At 43.3% G+C, this 20042-nt stretch overlaps 1 protein-coding gene and 1 pseudogene across 6 annotated transcripts in view; both read right to left on the bottom strand.

The window, feature by feature from the left end:
* The window catches only part of CNOT4 (CCR4-NOT transcription complex subunit 4), a 141119-nt gene extending 139130 nt beyond the window's left edge, over positions 1-1989 (bottom strand). For all 6 annotated transcript variants that reach the window (XM_037165871.2, XM_037165872.2, XM_037165873.2 and 3 more), the window contains exon 1: positions 1780-1989. The gene's annotated coding sequence lies outside the window, so the exon portion shown is untranslated. The remainder of the gene's footprint in view (positions 1-1779) is intronic.
* Positions 1990-12567: 10578 nt separating this feature from the next.
* LOC119064228 (eukaryotic translation initiation factor 1-like) lies at positions 12568-12896 on the bottom strand (annotated as a pseudogene).
* Positions 12897-20042: the final 7146 nt, after the last annotated feature.

Here is a 20042-nt window from a genome sequence, read left to right as displayed (position 1 = left end):
GACATCATAAGCCACCTCTTCTACTTTTTCTTTTTTTAAAGATTTTACTTATTTTTAGAGAGAGGGGAAGGGGGAGAAGACATGGGGAGGGAAACATCAATGTGCGAGAGATACATGGACCAGTTGCCTCCTGCACGCACCCTACTGGGGACGTGGCCAACAACCCAGGCATGTGTCCTGGCAGGGAATGGAACTGACAACCTTTCCGTTCCAAGGCCGGCGCTCGACCCACTGAGGCACACCACCCAGGGCTAGTTTTCTGTCTTTTAATGAAAATGATAATGACAGATTGCTACCAAGTGCATGTATGTGCACGCTTTGTCATTTCTTTTTCCCAGCCCTCATCTTTTCTGTGGAAAAATGGGGGATTTAATTTCGGAGGAAAAAAATCTATTTTTCTTTTGCATTAAAACCCTAATGGGGTTTCAAAAGAAAACAATGTATTCAGATACTTACCTTTCTAAAATAGTTAAAAGACAGAACTTCCCAAATTCAAAAGCACTAAGTCTGATATTGGCTGGAGAGGAAATTTCCACTCAAACGTAAATAAAATATGTTAGCAATTAAGCTGAACATCAGTATAATTCACTTATTCAATAACCAATGCCACAATATGGAAGGGATCTATAACCCACATATAACCTACACATCATCAAAATATCACATATATATTTGCTTGTGGAGTTCACAGATGAATTTGGTTGTGTGCCAGATTTATCTTATTTAGAAACGCCAAGGCTAACATTTGTTAGTGTAATTAGAGCCCACATTAAGTGTCCTGGGGAGAGGCAATTCAGAAGAACGCTCAGGAGCCTGGACAAATTGGTCCAAAATGAAAAGAAAAAGTAAAAAAAACCCTTCCAATACAGCGAATAATCCACAAATCGCTGAAAACAAAACGAAAACGTCCCTCTTCTGAGCAGCCTAAGTAAACCCTCTTCACTCAGGACGTTTACCCTACCTCGCTTCATGCACTTCCCAACTTCCTTGACTTTTCAGGGGCCAACACGGGACACCCCTTCTTTCTGGAAGTGAACGTTGAAAGAATTCGTATAGGCAAGAGGAAAGAAACGGACAATTTCCAAGAAAGCTGTGAAACAGGTGGGTTAGAATGAGCAGCAGCAGCAGCATCTAGATACTTAAGAGGCAGCTTGAAAATGACAGATGCGGTTAAAGGCACGACTATACACATCGGAAGAAGCTCTACTGTAGCGCATAGACCGGGCTGACGGCAAACACAAGAAAGGGGCAAAAGGCTAACTCCAGAGTGGTAGTAGCAGCGGAGCAAAAAAACAAGCAGCGGGGCGAGTGGGCAATGAGCAGTGGGATTAATGAGCAGCAGCAACACGGGTCAGAGTGGAAGTGATGGCTTTGGTCGTGGGAGACGGGGGCCACTGGGAAAAGACGTCAGAGTGGGGAAAGAGAGCTGGGTAAACGAGGAGTCCTGATCTAAGATCCCTGCCCCAAGAAAAATGTAGGGGAGAGAGCTGAAGACGTAAAGCCGCCTCGACTCCCCCAATTGAAGAAATTGTCCAAGGAGTCGGTGCTTCCCGCCACGCCGCCTTCTGCCCCGCTCTCTTTTCCCGGTGGTAACTGCTGTGGCGTAGAGAGGAGAGGGAGGAAGAGGAGGAGGAGGAAGACCAAGAAAGAGGAGGGTGAGGATGAGGCGGGGGGTGGGGAGAGAGGGGGGTGCGGCCTGCATAGTTCCAGCGAAGCCTCCGCTCTCTCGTAGCCGGTCAGCCCCGGGTTTCCCCTAAGCCCAGCCCCGCATAGACTCACCCGCCTGCCTTGCTTCGCTTTTCTCTTAGCCGACTCCGCGAGCTGCCGCGTCCTCACAAGAGACCAGTGGACGAGTGTCGGGGAAAAAACTCTTCAGAACCGGGCCTGATTGCTTCAGCGAGTCCGACCTTTACGGCTGAGAGAGACACTCTCAGCTTTCGGTGGGTTCCACAGCCAGACGGGCCACCATCTTACATTAGGGTAAGACTCCTCCGGCTTCCCGTGCGCAGGCGCACGCCGATCCGGCAGGGAGGGACGGGGGAGGGGCGGGAGGAGTGGCAGGCGGTCGCTCCCACAGCACTCTGGGAGTTGTAGTCCTCGGGCGGTAACTGCCCAATTGCAAGCTGGGACTTGAAGTTCTCCCGCCCAGGGCTGATGGGATTGCCAACCTCATGTGGCTGCAAGACTACTGCCTTTCCTAGTGTTTTGCTTCCTTCTTTGCCCGCGTGTGCTGCTCCGCTCTTATTTGGTCGGCGATCTTCGTTAGTGGTTGGTTACGCTTCCTCTGTGCTTGCTCAAATATGGGATAGCAAAACTCGGGGCAAGCTTAACCAATTTAGGGGGAGCTAAGGACGTCTCTCCCGTACCCCGCCTACCATAACTATTAAAGGGGCGGGGTAGAGGCAGATTGGCAAGGTAGGAGGAGCGCGGGATTTAATCTAGGGTAAGAATTTGATACTGAATTGGCTGTTTGGGTAGAGAGAGTTAGTTCATTTCCTATGTTTGCACATTTTGGAGACACCAGTCTTCATCCCAATCCTCACCATTAATCTCCAGTGAAAAAGTAACTAAAATTGCCCAGTACAGGTGAACAAGAGAACGGACGACCAATGCCCTTACAGAAACGTGTTTCTGATTATGTAAATTTGAGAACATTATGAGGATTTTGGTGTAAGTTACTGTTCGGTTTCCAACCAGCGCAGCCTTGCGCACGAAGTTCACAAAGTCCTCACACATCAGTACATCCCAAGGAATATGAGAATGCACCCGCAATCCCTATGAGCGCCAAATCACAGAAATCAACTTCCTGATTCCTCCCATTGCCTCCTAGAATTCTGGTGAGAGTGGCGCTCGAATGAGTCGTTTTTGCTTATGGCGTGTATTCTTCCATTGATACATCAAATACTCACTGAGCTCCTCCTGTGTGCCCCGCACTGTCCTATACATGGGAAGATACTGGTGAGCAAAACACAATATTCCCTATTTCCATTCTAGGAATTACTGTATACTAGTGTGTGTTGTGATGAGGGGAAAGGGAAAGGAGGCAATTTTTTTAAAAATATATGATTTAAATGCATAGTGTGTCATAAATGAAGAAATTATGAAAAAAAGAACAGGGAAAGGAAATAGGCAAAGAGGTTGCAGTTTTAAGTCTGTGCACCCAAACTCATAGTGACAAGCCTTCATTCTTTTTTTCAATACATTAGTTCTTTTTATTTCCGTTACTTTACTATGAAGCCTAAAGACAGTAGTTATGTGGTAAAAACTTAAAATATATAATAAATTAAAATTTTTTTTTTTATTTTTATTTTATTTTACATCTAAAAATATATTAAAAACTTATTTTTTTTTTTTATTCCATAAATTTCAAACTATAGAATCATAAAATTATTATCTAACAAGGAAATGGGAAATCATTTCGTTTCACCTTTAGGTCATGAACTGTCTAAACAGAATAGGAGCTGTACAGGGGTGGGCAAAAGTAGGTTTACAGTTGTGAGTGGGGAACCTGTCTCTTCTTGTATTATTATTTATTAGCAATAATCATAACCTGTATGTCTTTTTCCAAACAAAAAACTGTAGACCTATTTTTGCCCACCCCTGTATTTTTTAAAATGTGTGTGTGTGTTACATTACCAATTTTATAGTGGAATACAAACAAAATAATAAAAAGAACAAAATAAGAATTTTTCCCATTATGAATCATCATCCAAGTCAGTAATTGTTCACAATCTTATTTTACCCAACACACTCATTAAATAAAGATTTCTGTAGCATCTCCTTTATTAGCTTAAAATTAAGTTCATAGATAATATAACCTATCTACATACATGATTTTGTAAATAATGTGCCATGTATAAAAAATAAAAAGGAATTTATAATCCAATAATTTATATTTCAATATACAAATGCTCAGACATGACCGTTCTAGAAAATATAATGGAATCATCATTTGCCGGCACTTATGAATAAAATCCCCATGAATGTGAAAGCTACAAATGCCATCTGACACCTGGTATTTCAGCCACCTCTGGTGAACAATACTAGTCTGTTCTCAATGTCCACTGTAAATATATTCCTAAAACATTTGCTATTAGAATTATGTAAAAATAAAAAATGAGTGTGGGGCTCATATATAAAATAGGTCAGGTTTTAGGTACAGATCATGATGAACAGGTGTTTCGTGAGGGACGCTGGCAGGCACATTTTGCAGGAAGTCCCGCTCAGAGGCCCCTGATCTCCAAAGGCCAGCAGTACCTCCCAGACTATCTAACACTAGGGGGCAATACCACACCTACTGAGCGTCCTTCATTGGTGGAGACAAGCGATTCTCAACCTTTTTCATCTCTTGACACACATAAACTAAAATTCTGTGGCACAGCACAAAATGTGTTATATTTTTTGCCAACCTGACCAAAAAATAGGTATAATTTTAATTCATTCATACCAAACGACTATTGTTATGTTGGTTGTTGTCATTTTTTAATGTGAAAATGCAAGGGAAAAAGGTCAGTGACCCTGACTAAGTAAGTAGTTGGGTATTGCATGTTCTAAAAATTGTTGTGGTACACCAGTGTGCCTCTTGTGATACACCAGCTGAAAATTGCTGGTGGAGATGGACATTTAATAGGTCACCAACCAATTAGTCAGAGTCACTACCTTCTAAGGCCAATGCTTCTTTTACTATCCTTTATTTTTCATATATTTATATATATTTCATATATAAACTTATCTATATAACAATTCTCGTGTAATTTTAAAAGTTAGTTAACATGAAATTCTATTGCCTAGCTGCCTAGTGATTCCTCAGTGTAGGCCATTTATTCACTTAATTACTTTTAAGCATTGTTCTCAGTGCTGGTGGTATAGAAAACACTGACCTCAGAAAGCATGGCACCTAGTGAAAAAGGTAGAAATGAAATAATCAGACATATAAATATAATTTCTTACATAATTATAACTGGTGATGAGTGCTCGGAAGATGTTTATAAGATGTTATGAGAACATTTAAGAGGGGAACCTAATTTAGATTGGTGGGGAAGAGGAAGATAGTCAGGGAAGATCTGTATAGGTTAAGAGTAGAAAACACGAAGGGGCCATGCAGTGGAAAGAAACTTAGAACTAGTTTGGGCTATGGTAAGCAGGAGCAGAAGTGGTATAAGATGAATTTAAAGGGCATTTGCAAGGGCCAGATCATTCAGAGCCTTGCAGGCCATGGTAGGAAATGTAGTTCTTACTACATGGGGAAAAGAAAGCTTTTGAAGAAAAGAGGCATGATCTAATTTACAGTTTAAAAGACAGGTACAGAAAATAAGTAGCATAGACAGTAGATAGAAAATAGATGGGGGGGCAAGAACAGTATGGGAAATACAGAATCTAAAGAACTTGAGACACATGGTCATAAACTAAAGGGGGTAATGGTGGGGATGGGGGTTAGGGTGGAGGGGAATAGAACAACTGTAATGGCATAATCAATTAAAATAAATAAATAAATATTAAAAAAAAAAAAAAGACATGCTACTGAATGTTTATCACTGGAGAGATTATTAACTCTTTTTTAACTTTCATTCTCTGGAATATTACATGCCTATATAAAAAAGAGAAAGGGGTAAGAGAAAAAAAAAAAAAAACACCAGACCAATCAATCAGTTAATCAGTAAGAGAAAGGGAAATAACAATATATTGACCTAAAAGAATGTCCAGAGACTTCCACCAAGATGTAGGCATAGGTTGAGACACCGTGCTTTCTCACCCAACCAAGTTTAGACACAACAAAATATTAGCAATAGAAAACACAGCCAGAACACAGAAAATTAAGCTTTTCGGAAGTCTGATAACAATGAATGCTTCAGCCTGACCGGTAAGAGGGGCAAAGCCAGCAGCTGGCAGAGCGGGGATGCACAGGAAAACTCGGTCAGATGGACTCAGGCGCACGGATCCCAGGCGTGGGGTTGCAAAGGGCGGACCCAGTGAGCAACCCAGTGAGTGACCGGGGGACCTGGCGAGGACACAAGGCGGCGGGTTGACTGTGGTGGCGCATTCTTGCGCAGATAGACTGGTGAGGGAGTGGGCAGTGAGAAGGGACCGAGTGAGGCCCAACGGTGGGAGGCAGCAGAGAGGGCCACCATTTCCCCACTCCGACCCCGCCCCCACATACAGCATCACAAACCAGTGACCTGAGCAGCTCTACTCTGGTGAACACCTAAGTATCCCCTCCTCACCCAGCGGCGGGAAGCAGGAGAGTGGGATGCCATTTCCCTGTTCTGACCCCGCCCCCACATATGCGTCACAACCCAGCGACCCCGCCCTGGTGGCCCCGCCCTGCCCCTAAGGCTCTGCTCCTCATACTTAACAGGCGTGAACAGGCCAAAAATGGCTCAAGAAGATCTCAAAGCCCCAGAGCCCATAACTCTAAGCACCGAAGAAATAGCAAAACTTTCAGATAACAGTTCAAAGCACTGGTGATCAGGATGCTCACAGAACTGGTTGATTTTAGTCACAAATTAGAAGAACATAAGAAGGCTAAACTAATTGAAATGAAGGGAATTGCACAGGAAACTGGGACTCAAATCAGGGGAGTGAACCAGAAGGAAGGAAAAAATGACCAAACAGGAAAATATAAGCAAACAAGAATTCAAAAAAATGAGGAGAGGCTTAGGAACCTCCAGGACATCTTTAAATGCTCCAACATCCAAATTATAGGGGTACCAGAGCAGCAAGTGGAAAACTTATTTGAACAAATAATAAAGGAGAATTTCCCCAATCTGGCAAAGGAAATAGACTTCCAGGAAATCCTGGAAGCTCAGAGAGTCCCAAAGAAGTTGGACCCAAGAAGAAGAAACACACCAAGGCACATCATCATTACATTAGCCAAGATTAAAATAAAAAAGAGAATTCTAGAAGCAGCAAGAGATAAGGGGACAGTCACTTACAAAGGAGTTCCCATCAGACTGGCAGTGGATTTCTCAAAAGAGACCTTACAGGCAAGAAGGGGCTGGAAAGAGGTATTCCAAGTCATGAAATCCAAAGACCTACAACCAAGATTGCTCTATCCAGCAAAATTTTCATTTAGAATGGAAGGACAGATAAGGTGCTTCTCAGACAAGATCAAATTCAAGGAGTTCATCATCACCAAGCCCTTATTATATGAAATGTTAAAGGGACTTATCTAAGAAAAAGAAGATAAAAAAGATAAACAGTGACAGGACAGCAAACTTACAGTTATTAACAACCACATCTAAAACAAAAGCAAACTAAAAGGACAGCTAGATCAGGAGTGGAAACATAGAAATGAAGATCTAATGGAGGGTTAGCAACAGGGGAGTGGGAGGAGGAGAAGTGGGGAGAAGGTACAGAAAATAAGTAGCATAGATGGTAGGTAGAAAAGAGATAGGGGGAGGGCAAGAATAGTATGGGAAATATAAAATCTAAAGAACTTGAGACATGTGGTCATAAACTAAACGGGGGAATAGTAGGGGTGGGGGGTGCAGGGTGGAGGGGAATGAAGGGGGAAATAGAACAACTGTAGTGGCATAATCAATAAAATAAAAATTTTAAAAAAATAAAAAATAAATAAAAGAATGTCCATGACATAGTATTGAATAAGGTAAAGAATAAGTAAATAACAACATGATGTAGTGTATAGAATGTAATCCATTTTTAGAAATAAAAAAAGAACCAATAAAATATTTGAATATATTTTTGTACAGGACAGAAAAAAGAATGGAAGAACATGTACTCATCCAATTTTAGTGTGTGGTTGATTACCTTGGGGATTGCCATTGGAAAGGGGTAGAAGGAAAAAATAACATTTTCTTTATAAATTGCTGTATCGATTTACTATGTGTATGAATTAATTTTATACATTTAAAAAAAAACAGATCACTCCTACCCACTCAGTGTGGAGAGTGGGTAGGAGAAAAAGAATGAAAACGGAGCAACTGATTAAGAGAACATTTCGGTTATCCAGATACTGGTTCTAATTATGGTGGCACTGAAGACAGAAAAGAGGTGATGAACTCAGATCTATTTTTTGAGATTGAAACAGTAGGACTTGGTGATAAACTGGATAATGGGGACGTTCTCATGAGTGGCTCTCAAATTTTCTCACTTAAACAGCCTTGTAGATGGTGGCTCCTTTAGTAAAAGAAGAATGGTGAATATTGAAATAACATCTGGGGAGAGTAGGAAAGCAGCTTCATCATAAATACAAGGAGATTTCAGGGAAATGACATTTGAGATTGGTGAACTTGAAAATCATGGTGGTATGCCCTGACTGGTGTGGCTTGGTTGGTTGGGCATCATCCCACAAAGCAAAAGGTCACCTGTCCAATTCCTGGACAGGGCACATGCCTAGGTTGCAGGCCTGGTCCCCATTTGGGTGCACAAGCCAGAGGCAACTGATCAACACTTCTCTTGCACATCAGTGTTTCAACGTTTCTCTCACTCTCTTTCTCCCTGCCTTCCCCTCTCTCTAAGAATAAATACAATTTTAAAAAGTCATGGCTATAGTATTTTGCCCAACTTACTGATTTTTTTTCTAATGCTTATCTGCTTGGGTTCTGCTATAGAGCAACATGTACTTGGGCTTGTCTGTGCTAGAGAAGGAGAATGAAACCAGGGGAAGGTTAATGGGCAACCAGATTTATGGGTTGTTTTCCCTCTTTTCAACCTTCATAAATTATATACATATAGCAATACATTTAATCAATAAAATTTTCAAGTTATTCTTGAGATATTGTCTCAAATGTAGACCTGCTAGGCCAAAGGAAATGATCAGCTTTATGACCTTTATAATTGCCAGATTAATATTCATTTAATATAAATGAATATTTTTGGAGCTTCCCCCCCTAAAAGTTCATGCACTTTGAGTTTTACCATTGTTATAGGAGAAACTCAGTTCTTGCTGACACTGTAAAGAATTACAGGCCAGCGAGCCTACTAGCATTCAAGCAAAGCTTATTAATGCTAAGTACTAATAGGAAAACAAAGCAAGGGTGGCCAAAAGGGGTGGCCAGGGCCCCCCCAGCTACAGGCCAGCTGGCCAGGGGTCCCCCATGTGGCAAGAGAGCCATGAGACCAAGAGAAGAGAGCGCTTTGTTCTGAGGACTTATAGTTGCTGGGGTGGGGGTGAAGAAGTTACATTTTGATTGGTGGATAAAGGTGGTACCAACTCCTCCCCACCCCAGTGAGATGTGACTCCCCAAACGTAGGTATGGGTGGGGATCTGTTAGTTCAAATCATTATCTTGCTCCAGACTCTCTTTGTTCATCTTGTATATGTGATGGGAGGCAGGCAGTGAACTAAAGTTGTCTTATAGGTTTTTTTCCTTTGGGCACAGTACTTCCCCCTTCCCCCCTCTCCCTTCCAGTCTCAAAGTTTTCCTTTTCCCAGTTAGTGAAGTTGATATACACAGACCTTCATGGGCTCCCCCACCTCCTACACTATCATCGTTTTATTGTTGGGAATGCCCGACAGCCTTATTCCAGTCTCAGGATTCCTGGATCAGTGTGTGAGCTTCGGCTTTTAGCCTCCTATATGAAGTTCTTTGTTAGATTGTAATGGTGAGGGCCCTCCCTTTATTTCCCCTCTGGCTGCTCATTCCACCATAACATCATTTTTTTTTGTTTTAATTATTTAGTGAGTATTTGAGTGCTAAATAGTAGGTGTATGGTAGTGATTGATGCAGTAAGCTCTCTCAAAGATCTTAAGGTTTAAAAGGGAAAACAGAAAACAGGTAAACAAAATAAGAAGCAAGTAAAACTCTGGTGTTGTTGGAATAATAGGAAGGAAAAGGAACAGAGCAATAGAAATATCAGAAGGGATTTACTTGGGATTGGAAAGTTTCTCTAAAGAGATAATTAATCTGAAATTCAAAAGATTAGAAGGGATCACCCATTTAAAGAATGTCCCCCGTGTCCAGGCCTTGACACAGGAATGTGTTTAGCACATTCCAGGGACAGAAAGTTAGCAGGTGAAATCGGAGCAAACAAAGACGGAGTGGAAGGAGAGGAGGTTAGGGAAGAAGGCAACATTCAGATTGAGCACTTTTACAAGGAATTTGGATTTTATCCTAAGTAGATTAAGAGATGACTGAATATAAAAAAGAAGAAAAAAAAGATGACTGAATAGATCGTAAGCAGCACAGTGACGCAAATCAATTTATCTTTTCAAAAGATCCAGGTAGCTGCCAGGTGGAGAATGGATCAAAGGTGGGTGGAGAGACCAGTTAGGAAGCTATTGTGTAGCCTGGAGATAATGAGCAGTTTAGATCAGGGCAGGGCTGTGCTGGGACAAAGTTGGTACTATGGTATGTGAGGGAGGCGTTTGCCTTGTGCACAGAATCGAAGGAAGCACCAAAAGATGCAGTATAAAGGTAAATGATATTTCGATATAACATTTTTAACAATCAAAATTAATGCCCCAAAATGAACACAACGTTAAAGTGTAAAATAAAGACAAGATGAGCCTCTGAGTTTATAAAACCTTGTCTCACTTTCCTCCCCCTAATCTTGGCCCTGTTTCCAATAAAACTTTATTTACTTGATGGTTAGCTGGCTGTAAGGCTGTAGCCGGCTGGTTTTGAAACTGGCAAAGTTGGCATTTGTGTTGCCTGTCACTACTATAAGCAATAAGTAGAGACAAGGATTGGATCTTTATGGGCACTTTTTCCAAATGTCAGCGATCTGAAAAGATGGTGGGTTATATACCCTCAAAAACCATCTTAACATCTCATCTCAAGCAGACGTTTTTATAAGGAGAAGAAAGAGTATAGGTAAGAGGTTTAGGAAAAAGGTTTATCAGATAAGAGTTGCAGTCCAGGGGCGATTTTCCCAGTACTTCTTCATCTGTCAATGAACAACTGGAATACCATCACCAGCTTGCACACCGCCTGGGGCACAAAGGCTGAATTGCTTGTGAATCTCAGAGTCACGTGGGACTTGCAGTCCAGTTCCTGGAATGACAGCTTTCCACAAGCATTAGTCACTGATGCCTATCAACTAAGGCTAGCATATTTAAGTCTTGAGTTACCCTATCAGTTTGATTTTTTAAAGCATTCATATTAGAGGAATACAAAATGGCCCATTAATATATACGCTATGACCAAAGGGTTTCACTTCTGCGTCTGTGTGTGTGTGTGTGTGTGTGCGTAGATACATAAGGGAATCGAACTGGTGACCTTTCGGTTCTTAGGCCACCACTGAGTCCACTGAGCCACACCAGCCAGGACCCTCTTCAGATTTTTTTTTTAACTTTTTAAAAAAAGATTTAATTAATTAATTAATTTTAAAGAGAGGGAAAAGGAGGGAAAAAGAGAGAAACATGGGCCGGTGGCCTCTCAAACACCCCCAGCTGAACCTGGCCCACAACCCAGGCATGTGATCTGACTGGGAATTGAACCAGCCACCTTTCAGTCTGCAGGCCAATGCTCAGTCCATTGGCCCACAGCAGCCAGGGCTAAAAACATGAGTTTATTTGAACCAATCTGACAACATGCGCCAAGGAACAAGATCTCAAATACCCCTTAGAATTTTTAAAGTTAGTAGAGTTATTATTGGTATAGTTATTATAGTTAGCATTGTTTGTTAGTACTGTTAGCATAGTTAGCATTGGTTACTGTAGTTAGTATTAGTTACTGTAGTTAGTATAGTATAGTTAGTGTTGTTCATTAGCATAGTTGGTAAACTTAGTATTGATAGTACTTTCAGTTAGTGAAGTGAGCAACTCACATGTCAAGTGCACCTTCAGCTTTTTGCTGACGAGGAGTTCCATACTGGCCTTATAAGCTCCTGAACACTATTGGCCAGGAAACCTTTGCCAAAGTAAGGTTGCTGTCACTCATTCATCAGTTGGGTTCCTGTAACCTTTTTCAAGAAGTCCAATGTGCAAAGCATTTGAATCATCCAAATATTATAAAGTTATTTGAGGTGATTGCCACCGAGGAAGCATCATTCCTCTGTACGGAGCATGTGAGCAGAGGGGACTTGTTTGATTTCCCGGAGGACCACAGCTGCACCACCGAGAAGGGGGCCTGAGCCATGTTGTGGCAGCCGGTGACAGTGGTGCAGTACTGTCACCAGAGGGGCATCGTCCACAGGCACCTAAAACCAGAGAACATAGTTTTAGATGCTGAGCTGAGTGTAAAACTTGCAGATTTTGGCCTCAGTAGTGAATTTATGGACCATAAGCTGAGCATGTTCTGTGCCACCCCAAAGCTGTCCCTGTGCCAAACTTGTGACGACCCTGGGGTTGATATAGAGAGAGCCCAGGGGTATCTCTGCACAGAATGGTGACAAGGACCCTGTAGTTTGCGAGAACTGAAGCAGCGGATACTGCGCGGGCTCTGCCACGTTCCATATGTCATATCTATAGAATGTCAAAAACTTTTTTTTAATCTTTTCAGTTTATTGCGTGAACTTACACTAGTCCAAGTTAAAAGCAGATCCCAAATGGTGACACTACACAAGCTGTGGGGTTTGTAAACTCGTGACAATGGCCAGAAGGAGGGAAATTCTACTCATTGCAAAGAAATCCCACGTACGTAGGCTTCAGTGAGCCAAAAAGCACTTAGAACCCGTGGATCTTCAGCTGGTCGTCTTTAACCAGACCAGGCTCTATGAAGAACTGACATATGTTCTTGTGCTGGGCACCCTGTAGCTGAGTCACTTCGGCATATTTTACAGTACCATTGCAGGCAAATTCTTCTTAGATGACTTCACTAGTTTACTTTCACCATAATCTTCAGCGATCCCTTGGATAGTAGTAAGGATCTTTCTGCCATTTCTCTGTTGAATTCTTATATGCATACAATTCTCAGTGCCAGGAGGAAGCAGATCGTCACCCGTACTTGCATCAGCAAAGGGGTTGAAAGAGTAGAGGTTCTGGATAGCAGACATTCTATACGGTTCCTTTTCCTAGGTGGAAACAGCCTGCAGAAGGATGCAGGATGGAGAGTCAGGAGGCAAGGGGAGATGAAGGTGAAGATTGTGAGTCCTTGGTGGTGGCAGCTCAGCAACTGGGGCAAGTGTCAAAAACTCTGAAAAAATGAATGACCCTCAACACCAGCAAAACCCTGGAAGATATAATGAAGGAACTGTGGCTCAGCATGGGCCAGAAGGAGGAAGTTGGGTCTTACAGGTGCTCTCAGGTAACAGAGATAATGAAGAACCTGAGCTGGGTGAGACCTAGGAGTCAGTAACAGCAAGAAAGTACAATGAAGTGATGAGCTTTTTGATCTGCAGTACCAGGAACACCAAGGTGAAGGGCTGCACTGTTAGGGTAAGGCTCTTTTCCTGACCCAACCCATGAGATTCAGCCATCAGGGCAGAAGACCAAAGAGCCTACCAGACCCCCAGCCCACCTTGAGTCAAGGACCACCACTGCCCACCCAACTTGGAATGGAGGATGAGGATCCCCAACCCAGCCCTCCAGTGTGGCTTTCAGGGCTCCCCCTCCACCCACAACAGTAGCAGCAACGGGGGAACCCCAGAAGGAACCAGCATGGGAATTTTCTTCATTCTGGGCAGCCTGATGGTGGTACTCCAGCCCCTCCCTCTGGCCAGTCAAGACCAGCAGGGATGGCCATGCGGGCCTTTAGTTTCCTATTCAGACTCATGTTTTGTAGGCCGACTACCAAGAAGCAGCATCTGAAAAGGACAAGAGTCAAGCAAATATAATTTTTAAAATTGTGGACAACCAAGGCAGGGCCACAGTCAAAGATTCTGGGGAGGTCAAGCTGCACTCCCTGCATTTTAAATGCCAAAGTTGAAGGTGCTGAGCTCCAAGGAGGCTGGCCACAGGGTGCGGAAGATGAGGCAGAGGCTGGATGCAAACAGCCGCAAATGAGAGCAGTTCCAGAAATACCCTCCGTGTGTTCAAGGTGAGAGGACTCGGTCCAGTGGACGACGGAAGTGTGCAGACTGCCGCAGTCTTGCACAGGATTCACATCAGGAAGGTGCCCTGCATTTCTGTGGCCTTCGGAAACACCCAAACCACCTGCTGAGCTTGGAGGTTGGCCTGCAGTCCCCAAGGGGTCAAGAGGAGAGGGTTCCCCCACTGCCGGTGCACCCTTTGGCCCCCACCTGAATGAAACTTCAGAGACTAGACGGTGTTTCCTGGGGCCCCTTTCTCTCATGTTTCTGAGAGTTCTTATTAAGGTATTTGGTTCTTCTAAATTTTGTGATAAACTTGGTGATCCTGATAGGAAAAACAAAAAGGAAATACATATGATGATCTTTTTAAAAGAGATTTTGTTTTATTTATTTTCAGAGGGGGAAGGGAGAAAGAGTGAGAAAAACATCAGGGTGTGATTGCCTGTCCTATACCCCCTACTGCAGACCTGGCCTGCAACCCAGGCATGTGCAAACCTTGATGATTCTAATAGATGCAGAAAAGGCTTTCAATAAAAAGTCAATGTTTAGTAATTAAAAATATATATATATATATAGTTAACAAACTAAGAATACAAGGAAAGTTCCTTAATCTACTAAAAACCTATAGCAAATATTATATTTCATATTAGAATTTTAAAAGCATTTTCTTTAAAACATGGCAAGGATGTTCATTCACTACTATCAGAGTTACTATTTAGCATCACCCTGAAGGCTCTAACCAAGGCAAAAAGACATAAAGAGGAAACAAGAGACGTAAGAACTGGAAATAGGAAAACCTCAACATATACACATAATATAATCATCACCATAGAAAATTCAAGAGACTATATGAGCAAACTATGAAACTTAGACAGTTTGGCAGAACTTTCAGCTCCAATATCAACATACAAAAAAAACAGCATTTCTATATACCAGCGATAACACTATGAAGCCATTTTAAAATGCACACAAAGTAATGAGACTTGTTAAGTTTCAGCGATGGTTTTTTAACAGGGGAGAGTGATTTCTGGCTTTCAGTAGTAGTGAACAAGATGATTCCAATCGACCCATCCCCTGATTGCACAAAGGGACAGAGGCACACACACTCTGCTAGTGCCGTACGGTATAAATGCAAAGTAAGAGTTAGTGGAGAAAACCTACAAGACATCCTGCAAGGCATTATCCTACAGACACGCACTTAAGCCTGGCATAGACGGACCAGGTATTCCCCCCAAAAGGGGGAGTTTCCAGGTGATGGATCGTACTCCTGTGATGTTTAACTACTTGCAGAGAATGGGAAGTGGGGAGTATCCAGGCAATTATGTGACAGTGAGAACCTCTGGGTTGGGGAAATGACCTGTTAGGAGACCGAAGCTTCTGGAGCGCAGATTCTGATAATAGCCTTTTTTTTCTACGGTGATAACTCCAATCTGCTGAGCCAGCTTCTTGCTAGGCGACTTGTATGCTTTGCAATTGCCACCAAAGTGCTGTGTTAACAAACTACTCCCAACGTTCAGTGACGTGAAGAATTACTGTTTGCAAAGAGACACAGACAACAGTGTGGTGATGGCTGGAGGGAAGGAAGGGCAGGCACTGGGTGGAGGTGGGCAAAAGGGGGGAAATGGGGACATCTGTATTAGTGTCAACCATAAAAATAAAGAAAGCTAAAAATAAAAAAATTAAAATAAAAAAATTTTTCTCTCACACAACTTCATCATTGCATGGGGGGGTCATCGTATCTAAACTGGACTCCTGGGGATGGCTGTGCTTCAGGCTGCATGTCCAGCCGGGGTTGGCCCCTCTGTGGTTAGGCTCAGGATGGCTTACACGTGTATGTTCATTCTGGGGCACAGGCTGAAGGGGCAGTAGCTTCCTGAGGAAAGTTCCCATGGCAACGGCAGAGATGCAGGAGGGCAAGCCGCAGATATGCAAGCATATTTGAAGCCTCCCCTTGTGCTACATTTGGCAAAATCTCAGGAGTCAAAGCAAGTTACATGGCCAAGTGCAACATCAAAAGATCTGGGAAGTAGACTCCTCTCCTCGGGGTTGAATGGAGTGAGTATTTGCTGAAATATTACCTTCTTTGCCACAGTATCGGAAGAGGGACAGGAATGAATCTCCACAACTCTCCAGATTTGTCTCTATCCACTTCACATCCTGCCTCTTGGGGCTAATTATCCTTTATCTTTTCACTAAGACAACTAAAAAAGAAGTTGGATAAGTACCAGCAGCATTCACTAAAAAGCATCAAAGACATCATAATCTAGGAACCTTGACCTGGGGAGAGAATTGCAGCTTAAAGAGATGAAATGAAGCCATTTCTGCCCAAGAGGCATTTGTTCATTAAAAAAAAAAAAAAGGCAGCTGAGAGATAAGGCTGCCTTTGGCTAATGATCAAAACTAAGTCCTTTTGGCTGACAAAAATAAAGATCCCTTTCCTTGTTAAAGGTCATAAAGGACTACTGCTTTTACCCTGAAGCCATTTGCTAATCTAAGGGGAACAGCTGAAAAATGGAGTGGCTTGAGAGACACCTGGGAGTTGGAATTCAACATATCTCTGAAGGTGGGGACCCTCTGTCCTTGACTGGAACCTGAAACACACGACTTTAAAAAGTCAGGGCCCTGGCTAGTGTAGCTCAGTGGAGTCAGTGCTGACCTGCAGATCAAAGGGTCAGTGGTTCAGTTCCCAGTCAGATGCCTGGGTTGCAGGCCAGGTCTCCAGTAGGAGGTGCGCAAAAGGCAATTGCACATTAATGTTTCTCTCCTCTTTCTCCCTCCTTTCCCCTTTCTCTAAAAGTAAAGAAGTAAAAGTGGGTGATTCAGGTAATCCAGTTTGCCCTTGACTGTAGCAGGTTTTTTTGGTAAAAGGAAACAAATTCTAAAGAGAAAGGCTACATTACCCCCGCTTTGAAGTTATTCCTAAAAGTAATTTTAAAAATAAAATATCTAGGCATCAGCTGGGTAGCTGAGTTGGTTAGAGCATCTTAGTAAGCCATGGTATGCGAGAGTCAACCAATGAATGCATAAATAAGTGGAACAACAAACTGATGTTTTTTTCTCTTTCCCCTTTCCTCTCTCTCTCTCAAATCAATAAATAAAAAAATTGAAATAAAATGTCTAAGAAACGGAACCCTGGCTGGTGTAGCTCAGTGGATTGAGCGCGGGCCTGCGAACCAGAGTATTGCAGTTTGATTCCCAGTCAGGGCACATGCCTAGGCTGCAGGCCAGTTTCCAACGGGGGACACACAAGAGGTAACCATACATTGTTTTCTCCCTCTCTCCTTCCCTTCCCCTCTAAAGATGGATGAATAAAATCTTATTTAAAAAAAATGTCTAAGAAACAGTAAGAGATTATGGAATATACCTCAAGCCAATACAAGATTAAACACCAATTGCTGCCATAGTAAACTCATCATATATTTTCTTAATTATTATTTATTTTATTTTTTATTGTTCAATAACAGTTTTTCCCCATTTTCCCTCATTACTCTCCCTTGCCCTATCCACCAACCATTTTAAAAATATTTCACTTATTTATTTTTAGAGAGCGAGGAAGGGAGGAAGAAAAACATTGATGTGCAAGATTGGTTGCCTCTCGCATGCCCCCAACTGGTGACCTGGCCCTGGCATGTGCCAGGCATGTGCCCTGACTGGGAACTGAACCAGTAACCCCTTGATCTGCAGGACTTGATCCACTGAGCCACACCAGCCAGGGCTAAAATGATCATTAACACTCCCCTTTTCTTTACTCACTGTCTTGCTTTCCACACTTTTTCACTTCCTTTACTTCTTCAGTCATCTCCCATGTAACTACTTTCACCCAAGTTCTTCCCTCCAGGTCTGTTCCTGAAGGACTCTAACCTAGTATAACAAGTATACAGTCATATAAGCTCCACCATGGTCCAGGTATAGAACAGCGCTCTCACCTAGTAAGTTTTCTCGTACCCCTTTGCTGTCTATCTTCTCTCCCTAACGTCAGCTGCAAGCAACCGCTGCTTTTGTTTTTTATATATTTTCATATAAGATAAAACCTTGATTTAAACTTTTTCTCCTCTTGTTGGTTTTCCTGCATGGAAATTGAAGAGAATTTATTACACCTGAAACTGTTCATTTTGACTTAAAAGGATCCCTGGGAGAATCTCATTTGCGTCTCCTGCTGGGAGACACAGGACAGCCAGTGGAAATCTATAAGAGAAGATCCCTGAAAATCTCCAGAGAGATGAACCTTTAGGGAAGAGCCTTGCGTTCAAGATTGGCACAAAGCTTTAGTCACTGGAGGGCCAGGGGATGACACTGAGTCATGTTCTTTCACTCAGATCAGTGTCCCAGTTCAGCGCCCTCTGTAAACTCACAGTTGAGTAATGTGGGCACCCAAGTGCAGGTGCCTGGACTGGGGAGAGAGGAAATGTCAGCCATGAGTCAACTCTGAAAAAGCAATTTCCCTCAAATGTCTGCATGATGTTGCTATCCAAACACCATGACTTTAATACTCACTCATAAAGCAGGACATCCAGAGCACACTGGCCCACAATTCGAGGAGTTTTGGCAACTTGGCAGATGCAGTATATCTGCCACAATGATGCCCAGTGAGGGAGGAGATGGCAAGCAGGTCAGGTGATGGCTTGGTGAGCACTGATGTCGTGGGGGGCACCTCACATAATTTGGCAGGCAGCAGAGTCCTGAGTAACTGCCGCTTCTGGGGTCCAGGGAGTAGATGAGAGAGCCCAATGACTAAACAGTTTAGACTTTGGAGTCATACAGGTCTGGATGGAAACCCAAATGTCATTCCGTCCTGCCTACGTGAGGTGCCCTGATGTGACTAATGCTGGCTAATGGTGGGTGTCCAACCTTTAACAGATATGTCATTCATTCAACACATGCTTATTGAGGACTTACAGTGTACCAGACACCATTGAGGCCATGGCAGTGAGTAAAGCAAATGAGCTCCTTCTGCTAGTGGACCAAGTGCAAGGGCTCCACTCCCTCCATGCTAGGATCCCCGTTGCTCAGCCTGCTGGATGACTTCGAATTTCCAAGTGACAGACCTTTTGCCACCTGCCACGAAGCTCCTTTTAAAACAGTTGGATTTGAAGCCTGCAGTTTTGCTCTGGATACTTTCATCAGTTTCCTCTTGACTCTCTGCCCTCCCCTCTCCTGCACCCACCCAGCTGCCTTTGTTGGGGAGAAGCACCTTCAGACATCCTGTGGCAGCCCTGATAACCTTGTGAGAAGAAAGGAGAGTCATCTAATCCTGGAGACTAGTGCCGCCCTTACGTACCTTTACCCTGCTTTGTGCTTCTCTGGCCTTTCAGGAAGAGACCAAGTTTACAGCCCAGTGTGAGCGGTTATCCCATTTAGGACCCAATTCTGGGGCTCTCTGCCCCCGTCCTTAATGTCTGCCAGAGGCTGGCTCTAGCGGAAGTTGCTTGCTAACTTCATGTTCACTTTGTCAGTCAGGGCTCTTGAACACAAAGAATAGCATTGGACCCCTGGCTAACATAAGTGGAAAACAAATTTATTAGAAGGATATTGGATGACTCACAGAATTGATGGGGAAGTGGAGAAGTGGAGAAGCAGGCTCGGAAAACAGGCGGACACAGGCACTGGCAGCTGGAGCAGCCTGGTTGAGAGGACAGACATCATTCTCATCACCATTGCTCTGCACCGCTCAAATGGCACTGTGGCATCTGTGCCATCCCGCCACAGGTAAAGCCTGGCTCGCTCTCCCTGCCTGCATTACTCACTAGGTCCCACAGCAGGCTCCTAGTTGCAGAGCCTGAGCTTTAGCTGTCCAGAAACTCAAGCAAAGCTTGGTGACATGTTCATTGATTCCTCTGCTTTCCCCAGATGTGCCTGGCTGATCCTCACCCCAGTTGGATGGATCAGGGCTGCTGTAAAGGGTTGACATGCATAATCATAGTTGCAAGGGGGCTGCCATAGGTTTCATGCTGACCCTATTGGGGCCCGTTATTGTATAGCCACCCTTCAGATGCTGTTATTATTTCATTGTAATTGAAGACTTGCCTTTAGTTCCATTGTTAACTCCCTTGCCTTTGTCCTCTGCCACTTACTTTGCCATGTTTTCCTGCAACCCTCTTCGAACCTGTTCAAATGAACCTGTTCATTCTGCTGTGTTTTCATGACTAATATCCTTCTCCCAGCCTTAGTCAT

The sequence above is a fragment of the Artibeus jamaicensis genome, unplaced genomic scaffold (genome assembly GCF_021234435.1).
Source record: "Artibeus jamaicensis isolate MK-2021 breed Jamaican fruit bat unplaced genomic scaffold, CSHL_Jam_final scaffold_3307, whole genome shotgun sequence".
Classification (NCBI taxonomy): domain Eukaryota; kingdom Metazoa; phylum Chordata; class Mammalia; order Chiroptera; family Phyllostomidae; genus Artibeus; species Artibeus jamaicensis.
Note: the sequence above shows the minus strand (reverse complement) of the source record. Positions and strands in the feature narration are given on the sequence as shown.